Below are 22,730 nucleotides of genomic sequence, written 5' to 3'. Positions count from 1 at the left end.
TTTTCTTTGGTTTGGTGGGCAAGTGGCCTTGGCATACATATTGGGGTGGGGGCCTGTGGGCACTATACCCAGGGTCGTGGCATGGTGCACCAGTGTTCCTCTTATTTACCATCCAGAGCTTGCCAGTTAGGGCAGGACTGGCTCTGGAGGGTGGATATATTGTTACCGATTAGTAACCTTACAACTCTGGTTTCTTTTTGTAACTGCATTCACTACAGGCTTCTTCAGGCCAGCCCTGACAACTGAGAGTAAAGTTGCTTCACTGGCTGGGGGCACACTCTGCTACCAGAGCACTTGAGCCGCTGGCCTCCTCTTCCTGGGGGCTTTGGGAAGGTAGTCTTCTGGGCCTCAGTTTCCCCAAGTACAGCAGGGAGGAGGAGATTACTGCAGTCTTGTGGCCAGAGAATGAAATGTTTTCTGGCTTTCCGCTGCGTCATCAGTGACACTTGGCGAGAGTGATTCTCTGCAGGACTCCAGAGAGCTTGAGTGGCCCCATCCACTCACAGGACTAGGTCTGTTGTGTTTTGTGCAAGGAGACACTGCTGGGTCAGGTCCAGAGTTCCAGTTGCATCAGTGAATAATGCAGGAGGGAAGGACCAGGCCAGATGCTAACTTTTCCGCCTGCGGGGTGTGTCAGGGCTGCAGAGTTGGGTTGTCTTCAGTACCCGCCATGTCCACTGGTTTGGGATGGCTGCAGATTTAGTAGAAGCCAAGCTTTGCTCTGTGGGGGAAATGAAAACTCAGCACTGTTATTACAGATTTCAGTTTCAGAGGGCACTGTCTGTAACATCTCCAGATGCTCTTCCTCCAGTAAGCACAGAATTCCGGGAAGCAGGAAAAGGCCTTTCCCCTAGGAACTGGGGATTTTCAATACTGGGACCTGAGCCTTATGTTGGTGAAGGTCGAGGCTGAGCTGAGGGAGGTGATGAGGCTTTCCCCCACCTTTTTGTTCAGGGTGGGGGTAAAAAGAAGAGACCTTGGGATTCTTTCTTAGTACCTGGTCTCAGTTTATCCTCTTGGGAACCGTAGCTATTTTTTATCATCCCCATTTTACAGACCTGCAAGGGGGGGCCTTGCCCGAGTGGGGTCTTCAACAGAGTCCTATCTATTGCTTAGACAATAGCCATGCATCCCAGGCTATTGTCAATCTAGGTACCCTGGCAACTCCCTGTTCTGATTCCTGACTGGGTTTGCCCTGTTTCTCCCATTATAGGAAGTGTTACTTCCTTATCTGTGACTACTGAGCAGATGGCTGATAACCCGATTACCCCACAACCCCAAGAGGGTCTGGCCTGTCTTGAGTTTGAATCTCTGAGCTCCTTTATCAGTCTTGGGCAAGTTGGTAAACTTTGTCTCACCCCTTGGTGCCCTACCTCTGAAAGGTGGGGCAGAGCCTTTTTACCCACATAGGACTGCAGAGTCAGCAGCTGCGTACCGGGAGTCTACAGTTGCTGAGCCGGGGGACAGGGGAGGGGGGCCTACCCCATGTGTAGCCAGCTCACCCAAACGTTCCTGTCTAGATGCCTTGTGTGGCAGCACCCCGCTGCTGAGCCAGGACCCTTGTCCCTGTGGTCCTGTCTGGGGCGCAGTAGAGGCATGCTCACCGTGGCCCGGTACACTGGAAGGCCTAGACTGGTGGAGGTGACCGTCCATAGTCCATTATTCCACGCAGGCCTGTGAACGCAAGCCTGGCTGGCATCTGAAATGAGCTAGGGTGCTTCTCTGCATAGAGGTGGCCTGGGTTCACCTTGGACGTGGCTTAGAATCAGACATTTAGGTCTTAACTTGAGCCAGTGTCGATTTTCTCAAACAAAGTAGTTTTCGGGGTTGAGAGTGTAACTCGGTGGTAAAAGTGGGCATGAGTCTGTGAGTTCCATCCCCGCAATAGAGAAGAAAACATTTTTGGTTAGGCACCTGTGGCTCATGCCTATAATCGTAGTTATTCAGGAGGCTGAGTTCTGAGGACTGAGGTTCAGAGCCAGTTCAGGCAGGAAAATCTCTTATCTCCAATTAATCACCAAGAGCCAGAAGTGGAGCTGTGGAGTGCCAGCCTTGAGCAGAGAAGCTGAGACAGTGGCTAGAACCAGCCCTGGGTTTTTTCCTTCTTCAATTTTTAAATCGGTGTGGGGCTTGAAGTTAGGGCCTGGGTGCTGTCCCCCTAGCTGGGCAATGGATAGGAGCCATTTACTTTTTTTAAAGTTTGAGTTGCATTTTTGAGCTGCATTTGTTCTACTTGTGCTTTTATTGGTTTATGGGGGTGGTGGTGGTGGTTTAGCCCTTAAGAATAAAAGCACAGTGCTCCTGAATAGGTAGGTTCTTTTCTCTTCTCTTCTTTTCTTTCCTTTTCCTACGTAGTCCCAACTCTCCTAATAGGGTGGCTTTCTCTAAGCTGGCGGGCTGAGAGCAAAGGTCGTGAAGATAATGTGCAATTATACAAGCCTTCCCCTCCCTCCCTCCCTCCCTCCCTCTGCCCTCCTTCCCTCCCTTGGGATGCCAGGACCTGGGGGACAGTGTGCAGAAGAGGGTGGCTCTGAAGGGCTCCCTGACAGTGACCTACCCAGCATGTCACTGTCACTGAGTGTGTACGTTGTTTTGTTTTTGTTTTATCCATTCTGGGGCTTGAACTCAGGGCCTGGGCTCTGTTCCTGAGCTCTTTTGCTCAAGGCTAATGCTCTACAACCTTGAGCCACAGCTCCACTTCCAGTTTTCTGGTAGTTCCTTGGAGATGAGTCTCATGGACTTTACTGCCCTGGCTAGTTTTGAACTGTGATCCTCAGATGTCAGTCTCTTGAGTAGCTAGGATTTCAGGTGTGAATGAACTACCAGCTTTTATTTTTTTATTAAAGAATTTATTAACATTGATTTTTACATCATATTTCAAATGATGTATTTAACAAACAAATATTCAAGAAGGGAATCTCTATAATCACTGGCATTAGCTTTTAGAACATAATTAAAATTAGGCTGAGAGTTTGTATGTCATAGATACATATTAATCTATATAATAAAACATTATGTCTATAAAGTCATAAATTTTTATGTCTATGTAGTTGTGTTTATATTTTCAATACCATGTCCATAGCATTGTGTACACAACTATTGAGTCCTAGCTCTTGTACTGTTTGGATCTAATAGCCACATATTAAGGATACCATGTGCCTTTTGTTCCTTTGGTCTTGACTTATCTCACTCAACATGATTTGCTCTAGATTCATCCACTTCCCTGCAAACGCTATTATTTTATCTTGTCTGTTGGCTATGTAGAATTTCATTGTATATATATATACCACATTTTCTGTATCCAATCATCTGCAGTAGGACATCTGGATTGTTTCCATTGCCTGGCTATTGTGAATAGTACAGAGATGAACATAGCTGAACAGGTGTCCTTATCATATCTTGGGTTATGATGTTCAGGATGGATGCCCAGGAGTGGTATGGCGGGATGGTAGAGAAGATCAATTTTCAGGTCTTTAAGAAACCTCCACACTGCTTTCCAGAGTGGCTGAACTAGTTTACAATCCCACCAGCAGTGCAGTAGGGTTCCTTTTTTCTCCACAGCCCCGCCAGCATCTGTCATTTTCTGAGTTCAGAATCTTGGCCATTCTTGTTGGGGTAAGTGAACCACCGGCTTTCATGCTCAAGGCTGGTGTTCCACAGAGCCATGGCTCTACTGGTAGCTTTTTTGCTGGTTCACTGATGGTAGAGTCTCATGGAGTTTCTTGCCTGGGCTGGTTTTGAACTATAACTCTCAGATCTCAGTCTTCTGAGTAGCTAGGATTACAGGTATGAGCCACCAGTGCCCAGCTTGTCTGTTTCCAAATGGTCCTAGGAGGCCAGCCTCAGCCTTAGGGAAACTGAGGCTTGGTCAGGTCTTGAGGGTTGGGTGGGGGCCGGGATGAGTCCTAGGTTTCCTATGTCAGCTGTTCAGTGTGTCACACCGTCTGTGTCTCCACTGCCAAGCCTAGTGCCTGCCTTCCTGTCCCCTCGGGTGAGCTCCACGTCCAGTGTCCATGTTCCTTCACTCGTCTGCACCAGCCTGCCTCCCCATAGCAGTGCCCATCATGGTCAGAGCTCGCCCGGGCCGTGCCCTCCCGAGATCCACACTTGGCCAACTTGTCCCAGAACCCACCAGACACCCGAGTCGGTCAGCTGCTGCCCATCCTCTGCTGCCCCGCCTGAGCACTTTCTGTACCGTGCCTGTCATGCTTCCTTGCAGAGTGAGTCAAAAGCCTTCGGCAAGGTCCTGAACTTCTCGGGACTGGGGGAGGGGGCGGAGAGGCAATGTGAAAAAACACGAGTGGCCTTAGGGTTGGGGAAGATAGAATGTAGCTACGTGTGGAATTCTTACCTCCCTCTTCTGACTGGTCCACTCAGCGCTGGGCATTCGCAGCTGGCCAGGGCTCGTTTCTAGTCAGAGCTCTAGGTGAATTGGTCTTGTCCATTCCTTGCCTCATTTGTATCTGAAGGGTAGAAATCCTGGTCTTCGACTCAAGCCTTGAATGAAGGGGTCTGTGACCTTCTATTTTCACCTGGACCCCTGTGGCTATGCCTTCTTGGGGTAGAGCTAGGGGACCCCTGACACACACTTGTGAGTAGAGCCTTGCGGCCAGCCCTCACCCCGAGCCAGGGATTCCTCATCATTCCAGGCAGGAATGAGCAGAATGGCTGAGGTCTGGAAGCGAGGTTAGACTTCAGTGTTATGAGCTCAAGGCCTGCCAGGTACACTCAGGGTGGTCACAGGACAGGACACAAGAGGGGTGAGTGCTGTGGGCACCCTGCAGCTTAGCACCTGTGTGCCAGAGATTCAGATTCCAGCTCCTACAGATGAGAGCCGTCAGGGGGGTCACGTGGCTTGGGAGTAGGGAACTCCTCAACAGGGGTGCTGGGCAAGCCCCAGCCCAGGCTGGGCACGCTTCCCAGAGTCTGCGGGAGGTGTGCTAGGCAATGTTGTCCGAGGTGGGAGGGTGGGGTGGTTATGAGGACAACTGGGTTCACCAGGTACTAAGAGAACTTGCCCTTAGAGCAGGAAGGGAAGTTTGGGCTGACCTTTAATGAGCATTTACTACACCCAAGTTCTTTGCCACCTACACAGTGATTCATGTCATCTGGCTTGCAGAGTGACAGTTCAGGAATATCAATCTGACGACTGTCATGGTGTAAGCTAGAGTAGGGGTAGGTGAGGAAGCTTGAGGATTCCAGGGCTGGCCATGATGGTAACAGTGGCCACAGGAAAGCACCTTTTCTGTAGGTCCAAATCTGTCCGAAAGCCCTGCCCCTAGCACTTGTCTATGCCCTCGTTCACTGCCTCCTGTTGAAAGGCTCAGGTTGGGCAGCACCTGAGAAGACACTGATAGCCCCAGTCCTATGCCTAGCACAGCCTTTCTATACTTATCCCCATTGCCCAGCCATCAATCGATATCTGGGACCTGTGACCCTGGGTTTCAGCCCAGGAGTTAACTAATTCTCACCTCCCTGGTGAGTGAGGACCAGGGAACCCCGTGTGTCTTCCCAAAACTTGGGACCGAGGCTCTCTGCTAAAGAGACGCCATGCTTCTTTGGTTTTAAAAATAAATCAGAGATAGCCCCTTTCCTCTAAGCAACCATCTTAGACTGGTCACTCTTGCACGTTCCCGGCAGGTCTGGAGCTGAGTCAGCCAGGGGTGGTGGCTGCTTGTAATGAGCCCCACTGATCTCCAGCTCCCCAGTGCCCTCAGTTCGCCTGGAGATGTTTTCTAGTAAACAGAGGTATGCTTTCCAAACACACAGGAGGTCTGTTTCCTGATCTGACTTCCTGGTGTCCCAGAGGCAGGGCAGGTGCTGTTTCCTCAGTTCAAAGATGCCCAGTTTCCCTCTTCCTTGTGGCACGGCCTGCCTGGGAGTCCTGGTGTGCATGGCGGCAGAGTCCTCCCTCCCTGCCTGTGTCAGGAAATGCTCTCAAGAGTAGTCTAGAGTATACTCTGATGGATGGCATCCTAGAGTGGAGGAAATGCCAGGCCTGGGAGAGCCGGAAACCCTGAGCAAGCCAGTGAGACCTGGGTGGGAAGAGGACCAGCCTCAGGCTGGCCAGACCAGTGCTGGCTCTCCCCCCCTCCCCCCCGTCCCACCCCACCCCAGGCCTCTTGTCTGTATGCATGCCTGTCCACGGATGGGCAGGCTCCAAGGCTGTCTTTTGGATGAGCTCAGTGTGCATTGTGCTAAGAAGCACCGTGTTTAATCCCCACAGCCCCCACAGCAGCTGAGGAACAGACGTGGCAGAGCGGTGAGCCAAATGTCCCCCACGCGAGACCAGGGATGTGCATGCCAGCCCCCACTACCCACTGCCATGCCTTCTGCGGTGACCTCAGCAGGCTGCAGCCTCACTTCATCCATGTGCCTGTGTGGCTCTCAGGCTCCTTGCAGGGGAGTGGCTACAGCTGAGCATGAGGTAGGGCTTGAAGGCAGACAGGTTTCTCAAAGCAGAAGAGGGAGGGCAGGTGAGAAGAGGCCAGGCTTGGTGGTAAGAACCACTGTGGTCAAGGTCTGCTTGCTTGGCAGACTGGGTGACAGGGACCTGGGATGGGGCAATGAGCTGGCAGGCCCATGGGGCTCTCTGTGAAGCACCTGGGCCAGGCTTTTCATTGGGCTTTTGGCAATTCCATTGGCCTCTCCAGGTAGGGTTTTCTGAGGGAATCCAGCATTGTCTGGAAGAGGACCACTTGGAGGGGGACAATTAGGGGACACTTACCCCTCCTATTCCTCCTCCTCCTCCTCCTTTTTGCCAGCCCTGGAGCTTGAACTCAGTGCCTGAGCACTGCCCCAGTTTCTTTTGCTCAAGGCTAGCATTCTGCCATTTGAACCACAGTGCCAGTTCTGGCTTTTCTATGTATGTGGTACTGAGGAATTGAACTCATGGCTTCACTCTACTAGGCAAGCACTCTACTACTGAGCCATACTCCCGGTCCTCAAGGCTTCCCCTTCTGAGTGTCCCCCTGTAAGTGGTCATGGGTGTAAGCTGGATTAGCTCTCACTCCCTCTACTTCTTGCTTGAAAAATACGTGATAGTTCATCCTCTGGGCCTGAGAATGACAACCTTTCCTAACAGACGTGGTCCCTGAATGTGGGGGTCTTGAAGGCTCAGTGATATGGCTGGTGCTATTCTGAGGACTGGACAATGTGGATAGAGCCAATGGCTTCCTTAGCTGATCCTGGGAAGCCCCTTCTTTCCTTGAGGGCTCATTTTCTTCTCTGTATGGTGGGAGGGTGGCTGGGATGGTGCTGAGGGACCCAAATAGACCCTAGTTTCCTCTAGTCCTTTGACTCCAACTTGCACAAATCTAGCACAGACAAAGCCACGCCCCCAGCCCCTCCTGCAGTCATATTGGTGGCCTATAAGCCAGATCTGTTTGTATTCCTGGAGCTTCTGTGTTCTAGGCCTCCAAGCCAGCATTTTGTCTCGTGTCTGTTGGTTGGTCCTTAGCTTGGGGCAGGACTCAGGAATGCTAGCTGGGCTCTTGGAGTGGAGTGGCTGCCTGTCACTGCTCAGGTCCCTAGCTGGGACCCCGAGGTGATAAGATGACAGAGGCCCTCCTAGGCCCTGTCTCCTGAGGGAGTTGATGGAATTACCTGCCTCTGTCTGATTACTTCTTTCAGCCAGGAGCAGCTGCTGGGGTTGAGGTGGGGGGAGGGTGGGAGAGAGAACACTGAACTCCCATTCTTGCAGTGGTTGTGCCCTCAACTCTGAAGTTCAGTCTTCAAGCCTGCAACACTCCTGGGGACAGAGCCCACTCTTCAGGTGCATAGCCAGTGTTGGGCCAGAGACGAGGGGTGACAAGAGTGAGGACTCCCTCTCCTGCTTTATTTCTCCCTTTGGTGCCACTAGGGTTTGAATTTAGGGCCTTTCATTTGTTAGAAGGTATGCTACCACACGAGCTGTGTCCTTTGACTGTTTTTGCTTCATTCATTCATCATTTGACAGTACTGGGATTTGAACTCAGGGCCTCAAGCTTGCTAGGCAGTTACTGTACTTGAGCCATGCCTCTAGCCCCATCTTAGTGCTGGTTATTTTTGAGGTGAGGTTTTGCTTTATGTTGTGATCCTCCTACTTGTGCCTCCGCTATAGCTAGAATGAAAGGCACGAGCGCCATGCTCAGTCATTAGTTGAGAGGGGCTCAGTTGAGCTTTCTTTGCCTAAGCAGGCCTCCAGCTACAATCCAGACCTCTACCTCCCAAGTAGCTAGGGTTACAGGACTGTGCCGCTGCACCCAGCTCTCTTGATCTGGGTGGGAGTCAGGCCACTTTGGGTACCTCCCTTTCTGTTTTCTTTTGCTACATGTGACACCAAATGGCCTTTTGGCTACTTTCCCCCAACTCCCAAACCTGCTATGGTGGTGACTTGTGACTTGTGACCTTACCTCCTTTCCCCTGAAGAATTACTGAAAAATAAGCATTGTTGCCTTTATAAGTGGTTCCTCACCTGGATTCACACTGGTTTTACTTTTTTTTTTGTCAGTTCTGGGCCTTGAACTCAGGGCCTAAGCACTGTCCTTGGGCTTTCTCAAGGCTAATGCTCTGCCTCTTGAGCCACAGCACCACTTCTGGCTTTTTCTGAGTATGTGGTACCAAGGAATTGAACCCAGGGCTTCATGCGTGCTAGATGAGCACTCTACCACTAGGATATGCTCCTGGCCCTGGTTTTACTTTTGAACTGAACATCTAGGATCCTCATAGGCAACAAGAGGCAGAGCAGTTTTTTGTTTGTTTGTTCGTTTGTTTTTGTAGATTGTGGTGCTTGAACTCAGGGCCTGAGCACTGTCCTGAGCTCTTTCACTCAAGGGTAACACTCCACAACTTTCACCCACAGCCCCACTTCTAGTTTTTGAGTGGTTAATTGGAGTTAAAGGTCTTACGGGGACTTTTCTATGCAGGCTAAGTTCTAACTATGATTCTCAGATCTCAGCCTCCTGAGTAGCTAGGATTACAGGGATGGGCCACTGGTTCCCAGCAGCAGAGCAGTTTTGAGAAGAGGAAAGCTCAAGACGGGTGGGGACCAGTGAGCCAAGTCCCACCTTCAGTCCCAGGATTCAGGCTGCTGGGCATCTGTGAGGCAGGTGGCAGTTCACATTAGCAGCGAGGGAGGAGTGGCCTGGTGGTGTGGCTTCCTTGCTGACCTGTGCTGAGTGGACACTCGGGGACATGGCTCTGGGGACTCTTTGCTTCCTGGTCCAGACCTAGCACTGGTCACAGCCTGGCTTGCCGACCTCCCAGGCTACTTCACGGATACAGCTGCCTCTGACACCCCTATGGCCCAGTCTGAGGTTGCCCTAGGGGCTGGGGGCCCTTCCTTCTAGGCTGTACTCAAGGGATAGATGCAGGGGGGCCAGTGGCTCTGAGATGACAGCTATTGAGAAGAGGCGACCCATTTCCAAAAATAGACCAGCTACTGTCAGGGGATGCATCTCTTTGTCTCCCCAAATCTCTTTCTGTTGGCTCCCAGGTTGTAAGGCAAGTAGGAGGCCTGTTCTTGTCTAGGAATCAGAGGCTCCGGAGAGCACCCCGCTCCCTGTCTGCCACAAGGGCCTGATTGTGTGCAGGCCCTGAATGCACCTGCCTGTCACTGCGCGAGGCACTGGCTCCCCTGCCTAATGAGCCACTTTGGGAGTGGCCCTTTGTAGAAGGTTCCGGCCATGCTACCCCTGGCCAAAGCTCCTCTTCCCAGCCTGGCTGCTTTGAGCATCTTTCAGTGGCTGGTGGGACAATAGGAAGCCCCCATGCCCGCCCTTTCTTCTTTTTCTGTATTTGCTAGAAGGTACACACACTGCTTGTATGCTGGGATGGAAGATGAAGGGGAGAGTTTGCCCTCCTTCCAGCACCTTCTGTCCCAGCTCCGCAGAAGAGGGCTCCCTGTCTCTCTCCTGTCCTGCCCACCCCTCTCCTTCCATTGTCTCCTTTCTCTTGTTCCTTTTTAGTCTCTTTTGGCTTCTTCCCTGAAAACAGGCTCATGTTTCCTTGTCCAGAGCAATAAATCAGAGCTCTTCCCTTCTACCATCCTGTCCCTGGGGATTCCCTCTCTGCACCAGGGACTAGAATGGCTTTTCATCCTGGCCCTGGGCAGTCCCAGACCCTGGGAAAGGCAGCTCTGGCTAAGTTCAGCAGCCTGTTCCCCTCTTCCCAATATTACTTGATGCCCCTCTGCCAGCTTGCCTTCTGGAGCAGGGGATGTGCTGGTCACCTTTGACCTCTCTGATAACAGTGTTATTAGCCCTGTCTCCAGCCCCTGGGCCGGGCAGGAAACACTACCCCTAGCTGAGCCAAGGCTCGCTCTGCTGCTGGCTCTGGGTCTTGGGGCTCAGGTTTCCTCTGTGCTTTGTGAGTTTGGGCCCTGGTCTCTGTTACCTGTGCTCCAGTGCTTTCTTTCTATCCTCTAATGGGCCCCATTTTAAGGTCCCCTGGCTCTGGCCAGGAGCTGTCCCTCTGGTAGTGCCTCAATTCAGCTTACTTATAATTAACTGTAATTAAAGGATGGGAAACATGGCCTCTCAGCTCAAGGTGCTCCAGGCCCCAGTGTGTGGAGACTTGCTGACACTGAGATAAGGGCATTCCACCACTGTAGAGCTCTGTGGGCAGTGCTGGTCTAGCCCATTCTCCCCAGGCTGTTCCAGCTCCTACTTTTCCATAGAAGGAAGTGTCCACACCAGAGCATGTCAGAGACTCGGGCCACCTCCCTGTCACCCTGGCCCTGCTGGAGTTCTGGTCCTATTTACTTGCTGTACAGGCTGACTGATCCTTTCTAGCCTCCTGTACCCCCTAAAATCCTGCCCTTTGGCTAACTTGAGGTCAGCCCTTGAGGTGGACAGGTCATGGAATGTGTGCCACAGGGCCTGATCTGCCTGGTTTCTGTGGGGCCTTTGCAGCCTAGGCTGGACTCCTGGCAGATGTTCTGTAGTGGTGGGTGCCAGACCTGCCCACGTGCAGGAGATGGCTATTGGCATGAACTGCGGGGGGTGTGTGGGTCCATGTGTCCCAAGCACAGAGAGGGCAGCCTGGCTCCAGGGGTCTCTCTGTAGGGCCTAGCCAACTGGTTCTCAGCTGCCAGCTCCTTAACTCCCTAACTGAAGCCAAGTAGACTGCAGGATCAGAAAACAACAAAAATGGCTTATAAAGTGGTGGGGGTGAGCAGGATGGGACGAGGGAGCAATGGACACAGGCCAGCCACACAGCCTGGTCCCTTTCTCTCCTGGAGAGGCCACAGACCTGCACTAGATGACACATTGCAGGCTTTGAGCTGGCCTTCTCCTGCCCTCTGTGTCTTGATTCCCTGCAGCCATGCCTGTGACTGGCAAGCAGGGTGCCCCTTGGGGTTAAATGAGCTGTTCGGATCCAGCTGTGGGCCATTATGCCAGTCTGCCTCTGGAGATGAGTCTATTACACTCCACACCTGGGGCTCTAGCTTTGGGTCTTGCTCCTCTGCACACTGCAGCCTCATTGGGCTGAGATTGCTTGTGTGTATGTGTGTGTGTGTGTGTGTGTGTGTGTGTGTGTGTGTGTGTGTGTATGTGAGGGGGGGGGAGGGAGAAAGGGAGGGGGCCGGGGAGAGGGAGAGGGAGAAAAGGGAGAGGAAGAGGGATTGATGGGAGGTGTCAGTATGACATTGGTCTGTTCCCACATAGTCCAGAGGGAGACTGGACATAGAGTCCCATAGACTCAGGCTCCATCCCCCAGCTTCCACCCCGGTGCCTGCAAAGGTAGGTGGTATGCTGGCCTCACCTAGGAAGTGCCAGTAGCTGGGTTTTCCCTGATCCTGTGGCTTGGTCAGGTCACATGAAAACTCCTTCTAAGCCCTTGATCTCTGGAAGCATGTGGTGGTGGTGGTGGTAAGGGCAGCTATGTGTCCAGGCTTCCTGAAGTCAGAGGCCCCCGTGTGCCTCATCTTCCATCAGGCCTCCTCTCCTGCTGCTCCTCTTCTTCTGAGGGCTCTTCCCTGCTCATCTTGTCTCCTCCGTCAGGGTGTCCTGTGAGCTGGCCACCAAGCTTATCTGCTGACAGGTCTTGTGAAATAGCTCCAGAAGTGTGGTCAGGAGGCCCGAGGGTGCTCCCTGCTCTCCTGGAACCTCTTTGACCTGCCTAGCTTCTAATCTCTTTTCAGCCAGGTGCTGGTGGCTCATGCTTATGTCCTAGCTACTCAGGAGACTGAGATCTGAGGATCAGAGTTCAAAGCTAGCTTGGGTAGGAAAGTCTGACATTGTTATCTCTAACCACCCAGATCTGGAAGTGGATCTGTGACTCAAGTGGTAGAGTGACAGCCTTGAGCACAAAAGCTAAGGGCTAGTGACAGGTTCTGAGGTCAAGCCCCAGGACTGGTCCAGGAATAAAAACACCTTTCACCAAGCAAAAAGCTTAGCCTTGTGCAGGTAACACTATCTCTACAAAATGTGGGGAGCTGAACATTTTGGGACCTGTACGCCAAAATATCCCTTGTTTTTGGTGTAGTCCACACTCTGTAAGCAGGAGGAGCTGGGGGAGCTGTCAGTACACCATTTCAGTTGCAAATGCCCCTTGGGGTCTCAGGACCAGTGCTCAAAGTTAGGGATGACCCCCTGCTTCTGGTCAGCCTTGTCTTCTGCTCCTGACTGGCCAACTGCCCAGGGGCCTTGACAGCCTGTCAGCTGCCGTGTCGTCAGGGGACCTATTCCCCAAGAGGTCACCCTGATTTCAGGGAAGCCCCAAGCCCCTTGAAAGGACTCAGTGCTCTTGCATTTTTCCTAGAACCTGACCTACATACAGCTTTGAGGCTGAAAGTTGTTCGGGAAAGACAAAACCTCAGCCATAGGTTTAGTGAGGTTTCGTCGCATGCCTTCAAATACAGAACAAAGCACATGTAATGCATTGTCAGATAACTCAGCTCGGAGTGGAGGGAGGTGTTCCGGCCTCCTGGGCAGCACAGAGCACCTTCTTGAGTCTGTTGTCCCACAGGCTGTGTTTGTTTCTGTTTTTCAAAGGCCTGTGCAGCCTTCTGGTGTGCATGGGCCCAAGGAGTTGAGCAATGTGCTGGACTGGGGCTTTCTGGGAAGGAGCGTGACTTTTATTTATCTGTGTAGCAGTTTCGGAGACAGACTGCAGAGTGGCCATCTGTGTGCCACTGTGCCCGACTTCTGTACCTGGGAATGAGCCTGAATCAGACCCCTACATTGCTGGGACAGCAGACCTCACAGAGATCCGACTGTCCTGCTGGCCTCGGCTTGCCTATGGCTCTGTCCTGAGAAGTGTGGCTCTGGTCTGTGGTCTCTGCCATGCCAGGCTTTTCCCAAGTGCAATTGTGAAGGCGGCTGCAGGGTGACAGAGGTATTCTGGCCTTTTGAAGAGCTGGGTGGGGGCAGGACGGCTGGCAGCCGGGAAGCCTTTTCCCACTCCTGAATCAGCTTTGTTGACCGTGGCTTAGAATTCTCTGAAGCCATGGGATAAATCGATGTGTGCTGTCTCTTGCATTTTTTTTTTTTATTTCGAAACAAAATAAGGCAACTAATAAGCAAGACCTAGCAGGGACTTTGAAAGAGAGACTTTATTTCTGCTAACGCTCTGTGGACTTTAGCAAGCTGTTCATTGCTTTGCAAAGGACAAGGGGCCTGAGGTCTCAGAGGGGAAGCCAGGGTGACCACGGGCAGTGGAGATGTCACCTAGGGAGCCATGCTTAGCCCAGAGGGTTGTGCCCTAAGGCATCCAAAGACACGAGGCTGGCCGCCCGGGGCAGTGCCCATGGAGGGAATTCCTGGAAAGTGGATTGTGACAGTTGCTCTGTGTATTACTGTCCTCTACCCATAGAAGCAGGCAGGACCCAGAGTTAGACATGCAGGGAACCCTCCTCAGCCCTGGGCTGGCCTGGCATGATTTGCTGCTTGCTGGGTAAGCAGGGGTTGTGGAGGGAACAGCTCCTGGGAGGGAGCTGGGGTGAGATGATGGGGACCCCCCTGGCACCCCTTCCCAACACTTCTCTGCTTAACACAGACCCAGTGGCACAGACTGGAGATACATGTTTGTGAAATACACACTTCTATCAGTAAAGAGCCTGGGGAAGAGGGTCTCCTGGCTGGCTGCCATGGTCTTTGAATATGCACATGAGGAAACAGCCCTAAGGTTGATGCATTTTAACCTCATCCCACCATACCTCCTCCACCTTACATGCTCCAGTGAGTTCCTTCTTAGTCAGGTGTCCCCACCTTCTGTGTATCTCAGTGTCCCCCATCTCATTGCAGGAATGTAGGCTTGATGGCCTAGTACCCTAGACTCCTGACATTCCATGTTGAGCTCTGTTCAGTAGCTGTAAAGGACATTAAGAGCAGATGGGCCCTGTATCTCCACTGCTGGCCATGCCCCCAGTCCCATCCACTTGTGCTCGGCATGCACACAGGGCAGGGTGTCTCTGAGTTGGCTGTCCCCAAAGCATGAAAGAGCTGGGGAAGAGTTTTCTGGAGGAATCCTGCAGGGTCAGGGCCTTAGCCTTCCTGTCAGGTACTGGCACTGTGGTCAGGTACCTGCCCCACTCCTCAAGGCCTCCTCAGCAGGGCCTCAGAGTCATATGGGTCATTGCTGCTTGGTATAGGTGGTACTCAGGTGAGGAAGGGTGACCTGGAAAGAGCATTCTTTCCAGGGATGGACAGGGGCTGTCTCTTTGGGCAGGTCTGGGCTCTTGTGCCCAGAGCAAGACCAACTTCCCAGCCTCAGGCCTTGGTCCTGGGGAGAAGGAGTCAGAGTCCTGTGCCTTGCTGACCTGGCTGCTGTGCTTGGCAAAGGGCTAGGGTACTCCTGCCTCACTGACTTGCTGGATGGCTCTTAGGTTAACAGGTGACTTGGTTATCTGGTTGGCAGGTATGAGTCTCCGAAGTGGCTCCCAAGAGAGGGTTCTTACACCTGAGCCCTGGTTGTAGGTCCACCTGTGTCATCTTACACAAGCCTCACAGGCCCCCAGCCACCTCTGCTGACCAGGCATCTCACCTATTCCAGAGGTGGGCTGTTGAGGGTCCAACAAGACGTTGGATAGTGACAGGGGTGGTGGTTGCCACTTCACTCTTTTGAGCCTCAAAGAGCTGAGTTGCTTCTTGTGATTTCCCCTTCATTTAAAGGGAAAACACGCACAGAGTAAGTAGTAGCTTACCCAAGGTCCCAGTGTAGAAAGCAGCAGAGTGGTGATCTGATTTCATCTAATTCCGTCCCGGCTCTGAGGCTGTTTCTAATCCCTGTGCATTCTGCCTCTCTTTTCAGTGCACATGAAAGTCCTTTTCCCATCCACGGCTATCCCCAAGCCGCTCGTGTTCATCATAGAAAAATTAGAAAAATGACCACCATCTGCCCCAGGACCCAGCCTGTCTCCAAATACCTCTGTGACTGTGGCCTTGATGACACTGACTCCTAATTAGCATATGCCCTCACTTCCCCTGGGCGGACTAGATGTTGAACTGATTATGGCAGGAGACCATTCTTGGTTCTGCGGGTAATTTCTTCTCAGTTTGTCCGAGTGGGATGCTAGTTAACTTGGGGCTGGGTAGTGGTGGAAAGCTCCCTTGGGATTTTCTTGGTCATGCAGAATTTGTTTTCCACAGCATCCCCCATATGGCAGTTATCTTGGTACGTCCTTTGTTTTGGTCAGAGAAGGGCAGCCCCCTTACGAGCCTGGGTGCCTTCCTAATTTACTCTGGGATCTCCTGGTAGAAGCTCCAGGGGGCTTCTGCAGGTAGGATGGGCCATGTAAGTCGCATTGGGGTGGGGAGTGGGAGTGGGGAGCGTGGTGTCCCCCTGTTTGGGCTCTGAGAGGCAGTATGTGCAGGGGTGGCGTGGCGTGGCTGCTCACACACTCTCGGTTTGGTGCTAGACCAGTATCTGGCTCAGGAATGGCTGCGGGCCCCAATGCCCTCCCCTTCCTGTGATTTGGCACTGTGAAGACCCAGTCACCTGCATGTCCGCAAGCCGTCGCTCATTGTGGTAAATAGAGTTCAGAAGGCACAGACATGTTGTAATGGAGTTTTGTAGTCACCTTCAGATCCCTCAGTGGTGGCAAGTCCTGTGAACACAGTGCATCTTCCAAACCAGCTCTTCTTCTCTCTTTCTCCCCCGCTCTCTAGTGTTCTATGAGATTCATCACAAGTATAGATTGGTTATACACACTTTTAAAAAGTAAGTATTCCCCCCCCCCTTTTCTTAGAGCAGTTTTTAGATTTGTAGGAAAATTGAGAAGGTACCAGGAAGAATTCCTGTGAGCTCTGAGCCTAGTCTCCTCTGTTGGTTTTCTGCTCCTCGTTGGTTTTCGTTAGTGAGTGAGCCAGTAAGGGAAACGTTAGCATCAATTAGAGGCCCTCCTCTGTTCAGATTCTGTCATGTCCCTTTTTTTTGGTCGGATCTCATCCAAGACACATTTTTATTTATTTATTTATTTTTTTTAAAGCAGGCATCTCTCTCCCAGTCTTGCTTCTCTTCACAAGAGTGCCGAGGCTGTCCTATCCCATCCCTGACTGTTCTTTTCCACGTCATTGTTATTGGCTCTTTACTTGCTTTATCATGTTGACAGACAAACCCCCCTCCCCACCCCTCCGGGACCTCAAGGTGGTCAAAAGGAATTCTTTGTCTACGAAGCAGTAATGAGTGTCTCAGCTGGCACTTGGCTTCTTGGGTCATAGCTGGTTTGAGCTGTCAGAGCAAGCCAGAAGACAAGCCTTGTTCTCTCTTTTATGTATAGTCACAGCTTCAGTTTGCAGGCACACCTGTCTCTCCCAGCCCCCCTCTCCTCCATGCTGCCAGTGGTTGTGAACACCTGGGATGGTGGAACCTAAATGAATGCCAGCTAGTGCCTGAAGTATCCTGCATAGTATGGCCTCAAGTGTAGGAAGGGACTTAGCTTGGCTTCCCATCCTCACCCTGCAGCCTTGGAATAGTCTTACCAGTGTGGGAGCCTCAGTTTCCCATTGGAATAGTTAGGTAGACGTGCTCAGATGTCTGGTGAGAGCTTGTTGGGAGGAATGTGCAAGGATTCTCAGCAGAGGGGAGGGTTGTGGCAAGTCCCTAATGATAAGGACTTTTTTTTGGGGGGGAGAGGGGGCTGGTGATTGAACCCCAGTCCCTGAACAGACTTTTCTGACCAGCTTAACCACACAGCCAACTCCCACTTAGTTTAACATAGTTGCTTGCATCCGGGGCCATTTCCACAGGGTCACAGGTCCTCTTTCCCCTCTGGCCTTTCAGGGAAGGCCAGTAGCAGCAGGTCCTGCCGACAGGATGTTTCTCCAAAAGCCCATTGAGAAATCCCCCTGGAAATCCTCCTTTGGCCCTGGCGCAGGCAAGCGAGAGAATCAGAGACAATGGGGAGGCAGGGAACAAAAGGCGCCATTATTGAGACTGCTTAGACTGGGTCAACGGACCTGCCGGCCAGCAGGGCAGGCAGACCTTGTGCAGATGGGCAGTTTTTGTCCACCATGAGCTCCACAGAGGATGGGGAGAGGAAAGCCAGAGCCATCCAGGTCCCAAAAGGAACTCTAGCATTTATCTTGAGGAGCCAGATCCATGTCGGCGGATTCAGATGCCCAGCATGCCCCGCCAGCATGGAGAAGTTGTCTACTTGTGGGACTCCAGGTTGACCTGGCTTTCTTTGTCCTGCCATGCCCAAGTCTTGGCTCTGCTGTGCCACATGGCCCATGGTGATCTGTGCCAGGCTGGTCATGGATCTGTAGTCTCAGGCATTGGTGTGCATCTGTGCTCCCCCTCCCCACCCCCCAGAACTGACAGGCATTCCTCCTCCCTGCACCCACTCTCTGCTTCTAGCTGCCATTGGTGTGTGTCTCTCCCCATTGTCAGGGCTGCCACTTAAACACTCTTTTCTTCCTCAAATACAGCCTCACCCTACCCCTGCCTCTGCAGGGCTCCCTCTGCATCAAGCTCAGGGGCCTGGGAACAAAGCTGGAGACTCTTCTGCTTGTAACTCCTTTCTACTCCTTTCCCCATCCTGTAGAAGCCTCTATGACCCAGTTCAGCAGTTCCAGAAAACCACTGGTTTTCCCCTAAGTGTGAGACCAGGCCTGCTGTCTTCCTGCCTTCAGTCCCCTCCTGGCTCTTCCTGCTTGTTTTCAAGAGGCTGATTGGCCACTCCATCTCATCACTTTTCCAGTTATTCCCTCCCACCAGTATCCAAAGAACCCCCCCTTCCCCCTCCAGTGCTCAGCATGGACCATTGGGGACCACGGACCTGTGTCTTGTGAGCCTCTGCCTTGAACTCTAGGATGGTTGTGTGTAGCCTGTCATTCATCTGACACTGTCTGTCCACTTGGGGCATGTCCCTGGAGTGACTGAGGGCTAGACTTGACCATCTGTGGGGTCAAACCTGGGCTGTCCAGCTTTCCAGGGTCCTCCAGGGACTGTGCCGTCAGGGCCAGCATCTTTGCTGCAGACATGCACAGGTGAGCAAGTACATACACCGACACCCTCACATGACTCACATCTACACGACCCCCTCAGCTCAGCTCTGTGCTGGGCCTGTGCCCGGTGAGGGCAGGCGTGAGGGAGGAGTAGAGGGGGAGCAGGTACAAGGTGTGGAACTTGATTTGGTAGAGGAGGTGCAGGGCAGTATAGCAGGGGTGAGGTGTCCATACAGGAGAATGCATGGGTAGGCGCCCCCCTCCCTGAGTTGTGTTGCCTTTGTCTTGGTGTGTGTGTGTGTGTGTGTAGCCACCATGGCCTATGCACACCCTCCTGGTTACATTGAGTTGTCTCAGAGCGTTGGTGTTTGTTTCTGACCTTTCATTAAAGTCACCCCAGTGCAGGGCCATTGATGTGGCTGAGCTTGTCGTGTGTGTTGGGAAGAGAGGGTGGTTATATTTCCTTTACTACAAATGCTATCCCCTACTCCCCCCCCCCCACCCCCTGCTGAACAGCCCTCATTCCTCTAAGCTCTCCCTGAGGACAAGCATTAAACGATCCTTGGGGAGGTATGATTGGGCCCACAGAAGGTAGCTGTGTTCTAACCACAGGGGCTTGCTTCCTGGTTCCCCAGGCCCTCCTGCTGTCCACAGCCATACGGTGTGGAGGAGGGCATTCACTACCCACACGTCCCCACTGTGTGCCCAGCAGATACCTCTGCTCATCGCAGGGGAGATCACTGAGGCCTGCCAAGGTCACATGATGACGAGGAGGGCTGTCAGCAGGTGGTCCTGCACCAGGTACCTCCTTGGAGCCTCCAGTGTGAGACCCTCTCCCTCGGTGGCTTCTGTTCTGGCTGTGGCACCAAGCCAGGTGGGGAAGTGAAGGAGCTGCCCTTCCCCCATGGTGGGCCATGCCCTTGTTCAGGTGTCCCATAGAGGAGGGAGTGCCGCCTGGGGAGGTGGCAGGGAGATATGTGCCCTCTCTGAGGTAGTGCAGTACTGGTAGGCTATACAGGTGCGGGCCCTTCTGGGGCTGTGCATTCAGTGCAGGGACTGGGCCGTGTGCTAAGGAGCGAGAGGCAGACTTGAAACCAGTAAGGAGGCCAGCGCAGAAGTGCTGAGTCTGGAGTGTGGAGCTGGCCCAGCTTGGCATAACGCTGGCCTCAGTGGTTTTACTGTGGTTCTCACAGCTACAGGGTTGATCGAGGAGGGGGATGGAGGCCTGGGCACTGACGCTCATTGGTATCGTGTGCGCCCAGGCAGCCCCAGGGGAAAGGCTATGAGGAGGGAGGCCCAGAACCTGAGAGTTGCTGCCTGAGCCCGAGTTTCCTATAAGTGATATAGTTATTCCCTCCCTTCAGAGTCCCAGGATGTTGTAAAAAAAAAAATCATCAACAAGAAATGAGGCCCGTGGTTGTGACTGCACACTCTCCATGCAGCTCCCGTCAGGAGCCTGTTCTCTTAAGGTTGAGTGGTACAAGATGGGGGTGGCTCTCAGATGTGAGGGAGGGGTACAGGGTCATCATCTGTGCCCCGCCTCGTGCCGTGTGCATCTCTGCTCTCTGCCATGGACACTCTGGACCTCACAGGTTGTTTGAGTGAGTTGCCGGACCAGTGAGGCAGGTGTACAGGTGTGGCTCACAGGAAGTGCAGGATGACACTGGTCCATCCAGGTGATGACAGACAGGCCATTGTGCGGCCAGGCGGAGGTGGGGTGAGGCTCCTGGGAGCTGCTGTTCTTCTGTGTTCAGCCCTTCTCCTGGGCCAGCCTCGTGCTGAATGCCACGAGGTGTAGGTGGGGTCGTGTGGGCTTGGAGATGTCAGGGTAGCCCCTGCCCTAGAAAGTGCCTCCCTTTTGTCTTGTTTGATGTGTGACAGCCTGTGATTGCTTGGGGACTCAGGGCAGGGCTAGAACCGCTGCAGTGGGTTGAGCCCAGCAACCAGGTGCCAGACTCACTGAGCACTGAGCAGAACTCAGAGCCCCACAGCAGGTAGGCACTGTGGGGTCACAATGCTTGTGCATTGTTTCTTCTGGTGTTCGCATCTTGAAGGTTTGCCGAGCTCTGAGCTTGAGAAGGAGAGCCTTGCCCTCTCTCCTTGGGTCCTCCTGTCACCCCGGAGGTGGGTAGGAGCTCACCGCATGATATCTGAGGGTTGGTTCTGGCTGAGCCCTGGATGTCACACAGAAAGGCTGTGGGTCCTTTAGGGCGAGTGTGAAGTGTTGGGTCCTGGTGGCCAGGGGCCTGGGACCCACGGGAGACACAGGGCTTCTCTTAGTTCCCTGAGGTCTCCACCACTCGCCTGGCACAGTCCTAGCCTCTGGTGCTGTTCTGTGTCTGAAGTGACCATGAGAAGGTTCCTTTGTGATAGAGCTGGGGCAGCCTGGGGGTGGATTGGAAGGTTGGTACCAGTTAAACAGGAAGAAGGAGGCACCGAGTCCCTGGAGGCAGGATGAGAACGGAAGGCCACCGTCTGGCTGCAGCCCGGACCCTCTAGGAAGGAAGCCTGTTCTTCCAGTGAGGGCTTCTGCTCTGCAGCCTTGGTGGTTCACTTGTTTCTCAGAGCTCCCTGGTGTCCTGTCCTTGGTTGAGGACCTGTTCCCTCCCCCCCTCCACTCCCTGCTCTCCCTCCCTATGCCATTTGCTCCCTAGGATTCCCAGCATAGGCTTTGCAGATGTGGAAACAAGTGCAGAGAAGTAGCCAAGTCACTGAGGGAGAGCCAAGCATGAGCCAAACCAGACTGTCTCGGGCAAGCCTGGGGACTGGCCTCATGGTCCTGTTGATGAGGTGCCTGCCCTTCCCGCCTTCCTTATCTCCTGCATTCCCTGCATTCCACTGGCCCCCACCTCCCCTGATCTTAGCTTCCCAGGCTCCTCCTGTCCTGTGCCTGGGGTGCATCACAGAGCTCCCTGGGCCTCGGCCTATGTCAGGGTGTGGGGAGTCTGTGAATGGGTGCCAGCTGCCCCTGATCCCAGAAAGATTCTCTGAGATGACCTCACTGCTCTGGCATGCAGTCAACAAAGACACCCCAAGCAACTTTGCTCCCTTATTGAGCTTCCTGGGGCCAGAGCTTGCCAGCCCTTGTGGGGGATAGTGGCAGGTCAGCGAGCACAGCTGTGTGATCTGGAGGTGAGGTGGGCATGGCCAAAGCAGAGGAGGTCTGTTGCTTGTCCTGGCATTGTAGTCAGCACAAACCTGGCAGCCAAGACCTTCTGTCAACAAGGATATCCGGTCAGGATCATGAGTTGCGCTTGGCAGCTCCTGCATCCAGCCATTCCATTTGTCCTTCTTATCCTAAAATGCAGAATTCCATCCAGGTAGGAGCTGGACCAACCACTCCCTGAGAGGTCCATCATCTGATGCTGGAGAGTGGCACTGAGAGACCAGGGCTCACACTGTGGGCTTACAGCAGGCATCGATGCTGCTGGAAATCTGAGGCACAGAGCCAGGCTGGGGCTGATGCAGTGTCACCCAGCAGTGCAGCGGGCCTCACTGCCTCCCAGAGGTCCCCAGGTTAGATGGAGCTGAGCTGAGAATGCATTGTGCAGACAGCAGCAGCATCTGCTGGGGAACCCCTGACCCCAGGAGGGATGAGTGTTGTGTGAGATGTGGTGTCTTTGCCTGGTCTCTTGTTCCTTCTTGTTCTGGACACTGGGCTCTGTCCTAGGCCTTTGCCTGTGGCTTATCTCGAGGTCATGACAACATGGTGCTGATGTAGGGGTCAGGCAGCCTGGTCATGGTATCTTGGCATCAGAAAAGGAAGAATCAGAACCCAGGCTCCTGCCCTTTGTGTCTAGGCCTTCCACCATCTATAGTGTTCAGGTTTGTTGAGTACCCGTTGCTCTCAAGGCCATATTCCTTCTGTGAGCAGGACAGACAGATCTCCTTGGGTAAGACAAATTAGCTAAGGAACCACTGGGTAAGAGCACTTTATATGCTGGCAAAGAAATGGGAAGGAACAAAGAAGATGGCAGAGGCTTGGTCTCTTCTCCAAAGCTGGCAGAGCTAGACCATCCCAGGTGCATCTGAGGCCCTCTGGTTGCCTATGGGGATGGGCTTGGCCTGGGTCCACTGCTGGATTGGAGGCTGAGACACCAATCAGTAGCTTTCAGCATCCTGGTGATAACAGCCTGCATCCAGTGCCTTGTGCAGAGCTGAGCTGAGGGATGGCACTGGTTTTTACAACCCTGACTTCCCAGCTGCATGGCCTTAGGACTCGTACCATTGCTTGGAAAAAAAACCAACTTGCTCTGGAAGGAGGCCCAGGTGTTCCCTGGAAACTTTAGTTTGACCCTTGCCGGGTCCTGGTTGATGTGGGCAGGCTAGGGTCTCAAAAGCCTACTGACCAGGTGCCTC

The 22,730-nt window shown here is 53.1% G+C and overlaps 1 protein-coding gene across 1 annotated transcript in view; it reads left to right on the top strand.

Annotated features, from left to right (window-relative positions):
* Ccdc85c (coiled-coil domain containing 85C) overlaps positions 1 to 22,730 on the top strand; it is a 71,082-nt gene that overhangs the window by 1,889 nt on the left and 46,463 nt on the right. The gene's annotated exons all lie outside the window — the stretch shown is intronic.

The sequence above is a fragment of the Megascapheus bottae genome, chromosome 14, assembly GCF_031878675.1.
Source record: "Megascapheus bottae isolate mThoBot1 chromosome 14, mThoBot2.hap1, whole genome shotgun sequence".
In the NCBI taxonomy this organism is placed as follows: domain Eukaryota; kingdom Metazoa; phylum Chordata; class Mammalia; order Rodentia; family Geomyidae; genus Megascapheus; species Megascapheus bottae.
This window is presented reverse-complemented; position numbering and strand designations above follow the sequence as displayed.